At 33.5% G+C, this 13,066-nt stretch overlaps 1 long non-coding RNA gene across 1 annotated transcript in view; it reads right to left on the bottom strand.

Moving 5' to 3' along the window:
- Window positions 1-12,703, bottom strand: part of LOC118166538 — a 360,867-nt gene extending 348,164 nt beyond the window's left edge. Inside the window, exon 1 of the long non-coding RNA XR_004750563.1 lies at window positions 12,260-12,703. This is a non-coding gene — a long non-coding RNA (uncharacterized LOC118166538). The remainder of the gene's footprint in view (window positions 1-12,259) is intronic.
- Between the last annotated feature and the right edge of the window lie 363 nt (window positions 12,704-13,066).

The raw sequence follows: 13,066 nt of genomic DNA, 5'->3' as shown, positions 1-13,066 counted from the left end.
AAAAAAAGAAAAAGGTTAATATAACATGAGTTTGTTGCATAATTGATTAGACCATGTTCAAATCTGTTGGATTAATCCTGTTGGAGTTTGTAGCTCATTGTTTTGAGTGAGTTTAGTGTCAGAGGTACATGTTTTACTAATGCTTACCAGGTGTAATGGTTGTTGTATGAACAGCTTTAGTCTGATTGAGATCTTTGTGTTTTGATATGTCATATGCAGTCAGTTTGTACATGGACACCTCCAGTCAACTACAGGGATAATTGGTAGGACCTTTCTGATCTAGTAATTTTATATATTCTCTGCATAATGTACAAGGTAGGGGAAAGCTGCATTCATTTAAGTCAGTGAAATAACATCACAGACAGATGGATTTGGGCTCTAACTAAGCCAAATAGTAATTTACCACCATAAATTCTCACACATTTTGTGGTTACTGTTAGTAACATTAATTTTCAGAAGAGGAAATGGGCCAGAGCTCATTTTTCCAAAGACGCACACCTGAAGAAAGATCCCATCTATCTAATATAGGTACCTAACTTTCTCATACATAACTCTAGGAATTATTGAATTTTCTATGCTTCTAGTATCTTATACATCTATGGATGTGGTTTTGACATCTTATAGAAAAGAAAGCATTGCCTTTTAAATTTAGGTTCCTAAGGTAGACAGACACCAACTACATGAAGCAGTTTTCAGAGGAATCTCTGCCTTACTGTTGAACATCTGTGAAACCTGCACATTTATTTTCATTGCAGTGCTCTTCAGGGACCTTAAAATTAGGTGAAAACACATAAACCATATCCAAAACATCATATTTTGTCAGCTGAACTGGTTACAATAATTCACTTCCAAGTTATTAAAGAAACATCTAAAATGAAATATGTTTCAGTAAGCTTTAATAGCACCTGCTTTTTACAGGCTAACAATTGCAGATTGTGTCTGTACTAATGTGTCAATAAGAGGAAAGCAGAATGTCTTTTTATAGGTGCAAAAGAAATAAAAAATACATGCATTATCAAATGTCACTCAAAATAATAGTCCAACAAAGATTTAGACTTTACCACTCTTGTCATTGTTTAATGTCCTTAAATGCTTCCTTGCACCACTCTCATATACTAAAGATTGTATATTGAAGCAATAATACAAGAAGCAATCTATCTGTCTTGAAAAGTCATCATCAAAATTAAACAGAAATATATTCACCTCTGTCATACCACAGTGATAAAAATATAACATTACAGAAGTCAATGGCAGAAATGTCACTGAATTTGGTAGGATTGAGTTTGAAACTCAGGGCTTTTCTTTTTAGTTATTTTACATATTCATTTACAACCCTTAAACGATACATTAAAAAATGCAAGCATTTAGTTATTCTGACATGCAGACCAGGAGAGCAGGCCATCTGGCAACTGAAAAATATTATGACTACTGGAGACTTGCTTCAGAAATATGAATTTCTGGATTGGTATTTTCATTTCACCAAAACAAACAGGTTAAGAGTGTTCGCTTTGAAGTTAATGTTATTTCTTTCCAAGACAAGAGATGGAAGTGGTATTCACCCCACTCATCACTACGCAGGAGGATGCCATCTTATTTTGATAAGTCTACCAGTTGAAGTTTACAGCTTCAACACTGAGAAAGAAGACAGTTATTTTATGAAGGATTTACTTCAGTGACTACAGGAGTCAATATTAGTGAGGTGAAAGGATACAAACAGGTCTTACCAAGTCATTAAAACAATTCTTCCTGGCTGCCATGTTGCAGCTTGACTGAATATTCAGGCCACTGGAAGACAGTCATGCATCCGTGCTTGTAACTGGATTCAATGCATTTAAATTCAGCTGGTTAGCCTGTACTAGAAAAGCTTAACTTTGGTGGCTTTGTCATTATTGGTCAGTGGGGCACATCCTTTCATTTCTTTGTGATTTCATTTCTCCATCTCGAACCAGGGCTTAGATTAATCTTCAAATGCATTTTTAAAAAATACTGTATACAGGTGTAAGATGGTAATCAGCTGTATAGTATAGGAGGAAAAGCCCACAACTTAGATCACAGATGCTCAATACATTTTAAATTTTGCCCAGCCCATTGGACTTCCAGATTTGTGTCTCCTGGAGACAAATCTGAGAAATTGGAGAAGCATTTTTATTAACTGCGGTTTAAAGAAAAAGGTGAGCTTTTTTATTACCTTCTGCAGTCTATGTATTGTGGTTATATCAAATCCTATTGATGTTAATTTATACTGCAAGGACTAATGTAATACAATGTTAAAGTTGTTAATCAAATCAGTACAGATAACATGATAATATATCAAATTTAACTAATTATTGGTGAATACTTAATATGTATGTAAACAATGGTTATTGTTAGTTAATTAAATGTCAAATGATTGTTCAAAGTGTACTTACTGATACTTGTACATGTAGTTAACTCAGAAACAACGTGGCCATAGAAGCATAGTTTGAGACATGTTTTTTTGGAGTTGGTAATACTAGAATATTCCTGAAACTGAATTTTGCTCCCTGGAAATAGGACATCTGTGGCTAGTTACTTTCCTGACTACAATACTAGCATAGTAGCAGCACTGCTAACTGTGCAAATAAGAAGTGAATCTGCAGTATGTTTTTTAAGTTATTGTATTTTCTGACAGAATATGGAGCTATAACACAGAGCAAGAATGATTTCTTCATTTTGGTAAAACAAAAGCAACTGATATTGACAGAAGGCTTTACTGTGTGTTCTGTCAATTGTACAGTTCATTATTTCTCCTTAGACTTGGTTTATGGCTAGAAAATTTTATATTGGCAGCTGTGTATTTTATTTTGTTTTGTTTTGTTTTCTGATGTTGATCTTTACAGATTCTTCTCTACAGTGTATTTCTGAATTTGAACAGTTTATGGTAAAGGAAAAGGAGGAATGTATATGAATGACAGAGACTGACAGAGAGGAGGGGAATTGGAAGGGCCCTATGGCCTTTAAATTCTGTCTGAGCAATTTCATTTCTAATCAAAGACTTTATTATCCTGGCATCACTTGTCATCCTGATAAGGGTAATGATTAAAGTGTGGTACACAGAATGTTACTTGAGTACTTCCTTTAAACTAAAAATAGTCTCTTTTTAGCTCAGTGCATTTTAATTTTTCATTTTTCTTTGATAACTCAACATTGCTTTTCTTTTTGCCTTGGAAATAGTTAATAAACTTAGAAATAGTTCATAAATTACATGTATACAAATTCTGTCAGGGAACAGGGTTTTTGAAAATGTTCAGTGATGTATTATTTGTAGAGGGATGTCACATTTTCTAAACGTTTTTTGTATACAATAAATATTTTTTAAAAAAATCGATATGTAACAGATACCAGAAAGAAACATTAAATCACTTGTTTTATGAAAAAAGTAGCTATTTATAATAATGTAAACTAGACATATTTTAGCAAAATTCAATATTCTCACTCAGAGCTGAAACACTGACTAATGGACTAAATGCTGTGAAACTCAGCTGGAAGTCCTTATTTGCATAATCTCTTACAAACTTGATGGATTAGGAAGTGTTATAGTTAATCTTTTAGGGAAAAATATTATGTGTATGTTTTTCTTCAGGAGTATATGTTGTGACACCACTGAAATCCTTATTTATCTGGTATAGAGAAGTCATACACATGGTTTCTGTTCAAGAACATACATATATGTGTTGGTTTTGGGTTTGTTTCTTTATTAGCACTTGTTTATGCATCACCTTGTGATGTATTTTTCCATTTGTTTTTTTAAATGAATGAGTTATTTTTTCTGTAACTGGGATCCTTCAACTATTAAACATAGTTTAGATGTGGGTGCTAGGATGATGGTGGATGAGAAGGCTCAAATGGGAAGCATAAACAATGTAAGTAAAGATCTCTGAAACGGGCAGACATCTAAGCTGAGCCTACGTGAAACAGGACTATGAGTATACTCCCCACAGAAAGATTATTATTCACTGTTCATTTTTGAATGGCACCCTGACTGAAGGAAAAAATGCCCCCTAAAGACAAACAGTTTTCTGTATCATGAGGCTATCTGAAAAATTATTGTTAGGATTCCTGTTAGCAGAGATAGAAATAAATATTAAACTAATGAAACTAAATGTATTCTTGGGAGGCAGATCTATCTTGTTGACCCAGTCTGATGATGTGATCAAGTTACTTTCTGATTTCAATTCAATTGCTAAGAGCAATTATTGCCAGACATCCCATGAAGAGATAAAGAATCCTCTCTTTGCCTAGTTTTATAGTGTGCCTTTCACTCTAAAGAGCTCTTCCTTGACAGTTTACTGTTAACTGCATTCAATTGCTGATATTTTCTAAGGTGATTGGACTGTATTGATCTGAGGGTTGGGGAACAAATGTGTAGTGGCAGCCCAAGGACCGGGCAAATACAGCTGCCACAGAATACATTTTGGAAATCTTTTTCAGAGGTTTCTCATCAACACTAACTTTGTATCACTCAAATTTATTATTTTTTTAAACTTTTCTCATTTGTAATTATCAAGTACATATATTTGGAAGGAAATAGACACATACAGCATGATAACAAAGTTAAACACCCTACATAATGAGTGGCACTGATAATAAAACTCAACAGACTTCGAAGTTATTCAATCAACAGTCTGAATATGAGATTTTACATTAAAGTGTAAATATTGAGCATGCAACAAAAAGGTGGATTATAAAGTTTTATTTTTAGCCAACACAAATGGATAAATTCAAAATACATTTTATAAGTAATCTAGAACATTCCACAGATTCTTTATATAGCAGAATGCGCCAACACACTCTTAGAAGAATAGAAACTTCAATAATAGATGTAAGTGCTAAGAATAAGCTCTATTGGAATATGTAACTTTATGCTTAGATTTTGGTGGAAAATGTTTGCCAACTATTTCTTGGAATAACTGATAAGACTGTTAAAATCAAATTTAACAAACATACCACACTTACAGATCAGCCCCTTGTATACATTGCTGTAACATACATAACATAATTGTTTGGCATCTCTTTGGGAAAGAATGATTTGTGTAATTGTTTTATGTGTTGAATCATGTAATTTTACTCCTAGAACTTGAGAGAGGAAAAATTAAAGGACCTTAAACTACCATGAAAACCCAGCAGCCTCAGAAGCTGTTGAAGCTACTGACAGTTTTGTGGTACATACTACTGTAAAATAAAAATTTGAAAATATGAGCATTTGGGGATAAATTTTAGCTGTTTTGGAGGCTGCATGTTGCAGCATCAAGTATTTGTAGAATATTTCTTATATATATTTATATAGGCAAATATATATATATGTATATTTATATTTAATGCAAAATTGCTTAAGCATCTGACCAAAATTTCTTAAGGTCCACTCCCCTCCTTGTTACGTAGAACATACCGTATTTGATAGCATGACAATCTACATCAGAGATAAAACGGTCCAATAGAAACAAAAAACATGCATGTTACAGTGCAGAGATACAGAACATTATGTGGTCAGTTGTGATAGCACCACAGCAAGGTCAAGTGGCTTAGAGCAGACAGCAGAACTGTGAGAGCATGTTCTATTAGTGTGATAAAATATACCAATAAGTTCAAGACAAACAGAGCTGGTAGAAGAAAGCTGTTTCTTTTATTTGGTAAATGGGGTAGGGAACTAGCAAGATAGGTCTAGTTTATCTGAAATGGAGTAGCATGTTTAAGCCTGGAAGATGACCTAGGAAATAGTCACATGCAGGTGAAAAACCTGGAGATAAATGATGAAATACATAAAATAGAAGCTGGACTTAAGTGGCATAAAGGCAAACAGCTCAAACTCAAATGAGATTCATATTTCTGTGACTACTTAGTAAATTCAGAACTGATTCACAGCCACTTAATGTCATCCCCATCCACCTGCTTGTGAGAATATATGAGGACAAAAATCATATAACAGATTTTCTTTGCTCAAGTTTTCTGTCCTAACCAAGGTATTTTTAACTAACAAAAATAACTGCAGGAAACCTGGGATGAAATCAAGGAATTTAAACAGCCGCTCTAAGCAGGTATCTGGAGAGAGGAGAAGAAAAATCTTTCTCAAATAAATGTCTGGAGGAGCAATAACATTTTGAAATTATGAATATTGTGTAGAAAGTAGTCATTCCATTCTAAATATTTAAGAAACAAAGAGAGAGAGAAAGGAGACAGTGTCTATCCTAAAATCCTTGGAATGTTATAACCCATATTTTTTTAAATACTAAACTTTCAGTCTTCTTTAGGTAGCGTCTGCTTCATTCATACTCAGATTAATAAATCAGTAGCAATTAGATAGCATGAACTAGTGAAAATAGGTTGAAGCTCGTGACTGTAAAAGACAAAAACTTTTGGTTCAATTTTGGTTTGATTTACAGATTCTGTTCTGGAATACAATGAGAGATTATAGCACTATCAGATAGAGTTTTCATGGAAAAAAATATGAATAGACTGTCATGTATCTGTGTAATGTCTCAGAAAAGGTTTGGGTTTGCTACAGGTTACAAGATATAGATAAGTACCTCAATAACAAAATTGTAGAATTTAACATCTAGAACATTTTTTTTACTTGTAAAATCTTCCTTACACAACTTTCTATTTTGGGTCTGGTACAAAATAATGATGGTAAATGTTTTAGCTCACCCCTGTAGCAGATAACTGTAACATTAATTTCTGACCAACATCAAGAATCTTTATAGGGACCTCAAGCATTATTTTGCTCAAACCTGTTCCATCATTTTGCATGCCAGTTCAATGAGTTAGTGCTACTGGTTGGTTATTAGCTGCAGTCCGCAAATTCTCATTATTTATTATTTTTCATTCTTGGCAAGTCATCCTTTAATACAAAGCTCTAACATGTTTGGCTGATAGAAATGCTGAGGGAAATCAGCTGCTTCCAGGTGTCAAATACTCATATGTTTAAGATACTTGCGCAATTATCCCTAACAGATAATATGATTTAATCAAAGATCAGATATTTTTCTACAGATTTTTTAAGTTGTAACAATTGTACTTTAAAAAATCTTCTTAAGAACTTCTAAAAAACTTCTTAAGAAAGTATTTTTTATACTTTTCAGTCTTTTGTAAAGGAGGCCAAGTGAAGCAGTAGCTTAGTTTTTGACATAGCAGTCAGAACATGTGAAAGCTAAAGCAGAAAGTATCTGGCAAAGGGCTTTTTATACCTCAGAATCCAATATGTAGTATAAACTGCATATTGCCTAGGCAACATGTGTGTTCGTTCATTTTCTCATTTTTATCAACCTAAGCATAGATTCCTTATAGATACAATAAATTTCCTTGAAATAGTCACATGCCACTATGACCAAAGGGGATTTTCATACATGAACATACCAACATTTCTCATTCTTACTCCTTTAGCTCTTTTCTTTCATTACCATTCTATAAAGGAGAAACGTCACCTTCAAAAGATACTACTTCTGACCACAATACTACTATGCAGACTACCTATAATTCAAGCTGAATTTAGCTCTCTTAAAGAGGAAGAGAGTGCTCACATGGTGCCATGATAAGCAAGACTTAGGTGTTAAATAATTGTTTGATTACACCATTAAAATGGGGTTTTGGGTGGGGGTCGGGGGGGTGAACATTAACTCTCCTGAAAACCATCTAACAAGAGGCAACATCTCTCTTTAAGCTTCTTAAAACAATTGATATAATAATGAAAGTGGACATTTTGCTGTTGCTCAGAAGAGAGAAAATAATTGAAGGGTTCAACAGATTTTGGATAAAAATATGTCTTGGTAATACACATGTAGGATAGGTTTGCTTCAAGAATGTCAGGTGTTCATATAAAAGCAAGACAGACGCTGTAGAAAGAAGTTACGGTGAAAACATCAAGAAAGGAAGTTATTTAAAAATGCATATAAATGAACAGAGAAAGCATTAAAGCAAAAATGCACTTATGCTTAAAAAAAAAAAAAAATTGCTACTGTGAAAGTGTTAAGTTATAGATCATTCTTTAGGTCATTACAGTACTTCAAGGAGAACAAGTGACTGAATTTGAAGTTGGTTAGTTTAAAGCATTCCGTCAAATAAAGATTTAATAGTAATGATAGCCCAAATCTGTTCTTTTGCCCTGCTTATTTTAAAACAGAAGAAGACTATAAAACAAATGAATTGTTTTTATTATTTACTTATTTATTTATTATTATTATTTGATGCCAACAATGAGTTATTATTACAGTCCCTAATACTGCCAACCTAATTAAAATTTGGTGGGGCTGGGGGGTTAATTGTTTCATTGTTATGTTCAGAAACACTAAGATTCTGAATATTTCCCTCAATGAAGTACAGAAGTACTTCAAAATTGCAAGAAACAAAAATCTGCCCCACAGATTTTTCCATAGCAGGTAAAGGAGAAAATAAGCTAATTCTGTTTCTGTATGAATGCAACTTTAAGTGCAAACCGTGAAAGTTATTCTCCCCCACTTAGCTGAGAAGCAATCCTGCCAAAATCAATAAATAAATTTCAGTTGTAAGAAACCTGTACAAGCAGAGTCTGAGACTTGTATATCCAAGTTTATCTGTTAAAAAGAGGTTACAAAAGAGAAGAGAATCTCCTGATCTTCAGACGCTTCCTGTTATTTATAAATAACTAACAGTTTAAGTACCACTCCACCCATTGTTTCTACTCATTGTTTTCACTCGTTTCTACTGATCAACTGTATTTTAGCTCATGCTGTCATACTGTGAAGTAGGTCTAAACATGACAATGTCTTAAAATAATGGTTCTATCATGTTTAATTGTTCTGATATTATAGTAATAATACTGATGATTATGAACTCATTTAGTATTAATGTGGTTGTCATAAAATGCTTATATAGATGCTCTAAATTAATTCACTTGACCTTAATTTTGAAGAGTAACTTAGAAGGGTAACTTGACTTGGAGTAGAAGGCAGGCTGGGAGCATGATCCCTGAGCATGATGTTTCATTTTTCAGAATTTCCTTCTCACCCCTTGACAATAACTCTGTTGGATAAATGCAATATTGACCAGGTGTTGTGATTATATGTGAATAATAGAGGCTGATATGTTCAAAGGAAATGTTTTGTGGATCTTCTTTCTGTAAAACATGCAGAATTTATTCAATGTGAGCACCTTGGTGTCGTCAGCCTTTCAGTATATATACTGATAGCAAAGGCAGAGGGTGAGTTAATTTCTGCAGTCTGATACAGTTGAAAGATTTTTACTCTTCTGATAGTAATGGTGCTGGTGCATCAGCACAGAAATGTTCCATTAAGAATCTCCGATATAAAAGCATTTCCCCTAACAACAAGTTTAAATAATTAAATAATTTTAAAAGCATATTGTTATATGACCCACACCTCTACGCTAGATTTTGATGTCCCTTCAAGCCATGCATATAACATTTTAGGCATTTGGATTTTACAGTGAAAGACTTGTAATTTTCTGCTCTTCTTCAAAAATCCAGTTCTCTGCTTGGGAAAAAATATATATATATTTGTCAATACACAACAATCAGTTTGTGATAGACCTCTACTTAACTGTCATATCAGTATTTTTCATCTATTCTGTGCCGAAATTCTATGTACTAAACAGATTCACAGGAGCACTGGTAGATATTTAAGCTACAGTTTTTCAAGAGGGACCACACGACATCCAGAAGAGAAAGATCATTCCCTAAAAAAAAAAAAAAAAAAAAAATGTTTTCATTTGTTCTGCATCCAGGACCTGATGCCTTTAAAAGGTTCTTGAAAATCTCTATGTAAACTCTACAATAGGTAAGAGAAAGATACCACATACATACATACATACATACCACTTTCTTTGCTGTGTCTTCCTTCTATTATTCTAATATACCTGCACTGACTCACTAGGAGACAGAGTTTAAAAATGTTAGTATTAAACTCTTAAAATTGCCTGCAAGCCACTAATACAAACTAGTGTTGTCATGGGACCCTGTCACATGGATATGCATAGCTATACTATATATATAAACAACTTTAAAACAGCTATTATTCCCAGGTGCTTCTTGGTGAAATCTTGAACTCCATTGTAGCTTATCTTTTATTACATTCAGCATAAGAAAGCAGGGGAAAGGTAAGTCAGTGGTGTTGCTATATGTTCACGTCTTGAGAACACTAGTTTGAGATGCCATTGTTCTAAAGTCAGCTACAAAGTCTCATGACATTCTCATTTAAAATAAAAATTTCTGGGACAGCTACATAGTTTTTTTTTTCTCAATTTTTACTCTTAATTCAGTTCCAAAACACTTGGTTTAACCTGCAGATTCTTTTACAATAGGGATAAAAAACACTATTGACAGTTTATAATTGCAAGATTAAACAAATAATTTATTTTCTTCATTCCATAGGGAAAGTACCTATGCATCAGTTGTATACTACTATGGTGGATCTCATTCTTTTTGTATACCCCATTTTCAGGGGCCATCCTTTGGTACAGAATTGAGCAATATGTATTTACATTAAAACACTCTTTGGATTCCTGAACTACTTCTTAATTTGTCAGACTGTTTTTTCTCAGTTTAGAGCCAACTACATATTGACACCTTTATATTTGAAACAGATTGGAATATGATCAGGTATCTTTCTGCTTTTATTTAATCTCCGGCAGTAACTTATATTTATGGCCAGAGTTAGTGAGAGAGTAAAAGATCCCATCTTAGCTATACGCAATCTGACTAGAAGTTTCTCACATCTTGTAATCAGCTCTGTATTCTTAAAAACAGAGATTCTGATCATTTGAGCTCAGCCAGGGAATGGAATACTCTAGGCTATTCCAAGTCCATTAACCTTACCATTTCAGATATGGTGTGGAAATACGTGATAGATATGGGCTTTAATGGTAAATATTTTGGAGTATTTTTATCCATCTTCTGAATTATACACCAACTAAATAAAATCACTAAAATTGTTTTTCATCAATCAATATCCCAGCAGGAGTCAGATTTGTAATTTCCTTTTGTTCTGTATTTTCAAAACTGAACTTTTCAAGAAATACTGATGATTTTACTAAATGAGGCTTTTAGTACAGTGGTGACAGATACAGGTAGATACTTTAAAGACTATTATTTGATTGCCAGAGTACAATTTAAAAATGGATATTATGTTCATATGTGTGGTAAATCCAATGACAAAACTAATTTGAGTTGCATTTAGCAAGAGGAAGCAGAATTATAGCCCAAGTTATGGTCAGTAAACATACTGCTAAAGTGTGAGAACAGCAGCAAATAAGAGAGGCATAAATCCTGTATAAGTGATTGAACTCTGTGTGGAAAGTCTGATCATTGTTACTGTTTTGATCCTTTGCTCTTCTGTAGAAACCTGCAGAAACTGGGGCTCTCAGTGACTCAGCTTCTGTCTTTCAGCCATATTTGATTTAATGTCTTATTAATGAATATTCAACAAAATGTTTTACAAAGAAAGAGCTTCCCTATGCTTCAGTGATATAATGTAGATAATGTATTTTATCCTTTTCATGCACTAGATTTTATATTCTCCTTACAGGGGTATTTGTGATATATTTTCTGAGAATCAGTTTCTGTCTTACATAAGTAGTTCTCTGGAGGATTTCAAAACTGCAGCCAGGAGAAAGAAAACTGAAAACCTACCATTAGGACAAAAATAATGTCTATTGTTTGCACATACACACAAAAAAATCAAATTAAGATATGGCCAGGCAAACTAATATTTGAGTCTCTCCAGAAAAGAATGTCGTGCTGTTTTGCCAAAGACAGGACTTACATTTCATGAAATGAGATGAAGCAGAGAAGATAAGCAGCTCAGGTTAGATAGGATCAATAAATCACTCAAGTCCTTAACTAATGGAGTCTCAGGCTGAGCTAAATACCTTTTAAAATTAAGGAGCAACAGAAGAGCAGTAAAAAACAACCTTGCTAAACAGACCGAATTTGCTATGAAGAACATTTAGTAACAAATATAGATGTGTCTCAAAACCATTTAAAATCAAGACACAGCATCTGCCAGGAGACAAGAGAATTTTGTGCATAGTTGAAACATATCAGTTGCACTGAAACCAATGACTGCATGAGATGAAGAGAGAGCAGTTAGTTGCTTTTGGTCTACAGAAGACAGAACTGGGTTCAGTCATTTGTAGCCATTTACCTTATTACCTGTGTGAATCTATTTGTATAAATTCACACCAGAGGTTAACATTGCATATCATTATTTTGCAAACTCAGATTATACCAATGTAACTAATAAAATGTACTTACCACATTCCAAGATGCAGGGACACAAAGATCCACAGTAGGTTTCATTCTACATAATGTTTGAAAGAATGCACTAAGAAAAAAATAAACGTTTCACATCTTATAAGTTTCATTACCTTACAGCGCTTATCATATTTTCTCAAAATCTGACTTATTTCTTGGCATCTCATCAGAATTCTTTATCAGTATAGAAATTCTGCTTCAGTTCTTTTCACTTTCACTGCAATCCAGATTTTTTACCATCACCACATGTGCCATTGTGTTCCTGCTTTAGATCTTCCCTACTGTGTTAACTCTTCTTGTTTCTATTCAGCACTTCAGTTCTCTTGCCTTGCTTCAGAACACCTTCATCTTCCATCTAACTAATGCAATTCTTTCATTTGGCTACTTTCAGGTGATTTTGACCAGGCTGCTAAGCCTGAACTGAACTATAGGCCCAAGCCTGTAGACCCATATGGAACTTCCGAAACACTGAATTTATGTGCAAGAAAGAAACAAAACAAAACAAAACAAAATAAAACAAACAAACAAACAAAAAAAAAAACTTTTTTCCTAAGACTGTGGTTTAATAATATTAATGTTTTCTCTATTTCTTCTGCCTAGTTCCCCCACTCATATGTAAACACATACAGAATTTGTGAGTTGCTGCTATTGTGTAAAGAAGATACAATAGTAGTTTATCTTATTCTTCTAAATGAAATATTCCAACCAATTTTTCCTGGTATTTGTTTCCCCTTTCCCATATCACCTGTTTCCTATTATTGCAGGCAGTATAAGTCTGTAGAAAAAAAATAAAAATAAATCTATATA

The sequence above is a fragment of the Oxyura jamaicensis genome, chromosome 4, assembly GCF_011077185.1.
Source record: "Oxyura jamaicensis isolate SHBP4307 breed ruddy duck chromosome 4, BPBGC_Ojam_1.0, whole genome shotgun sequence".
NCBI lineage: Eukaryota > Metazoa > Chordata > Aves > Anseriformes > Anatidae > Oxyura > Oxyura jamaicensis.
The sequence above is the reverse complement of the archived record's forward strand: the minus strand, read 5'-3'. Positions and strand labels throughout refer to the sequence as shown.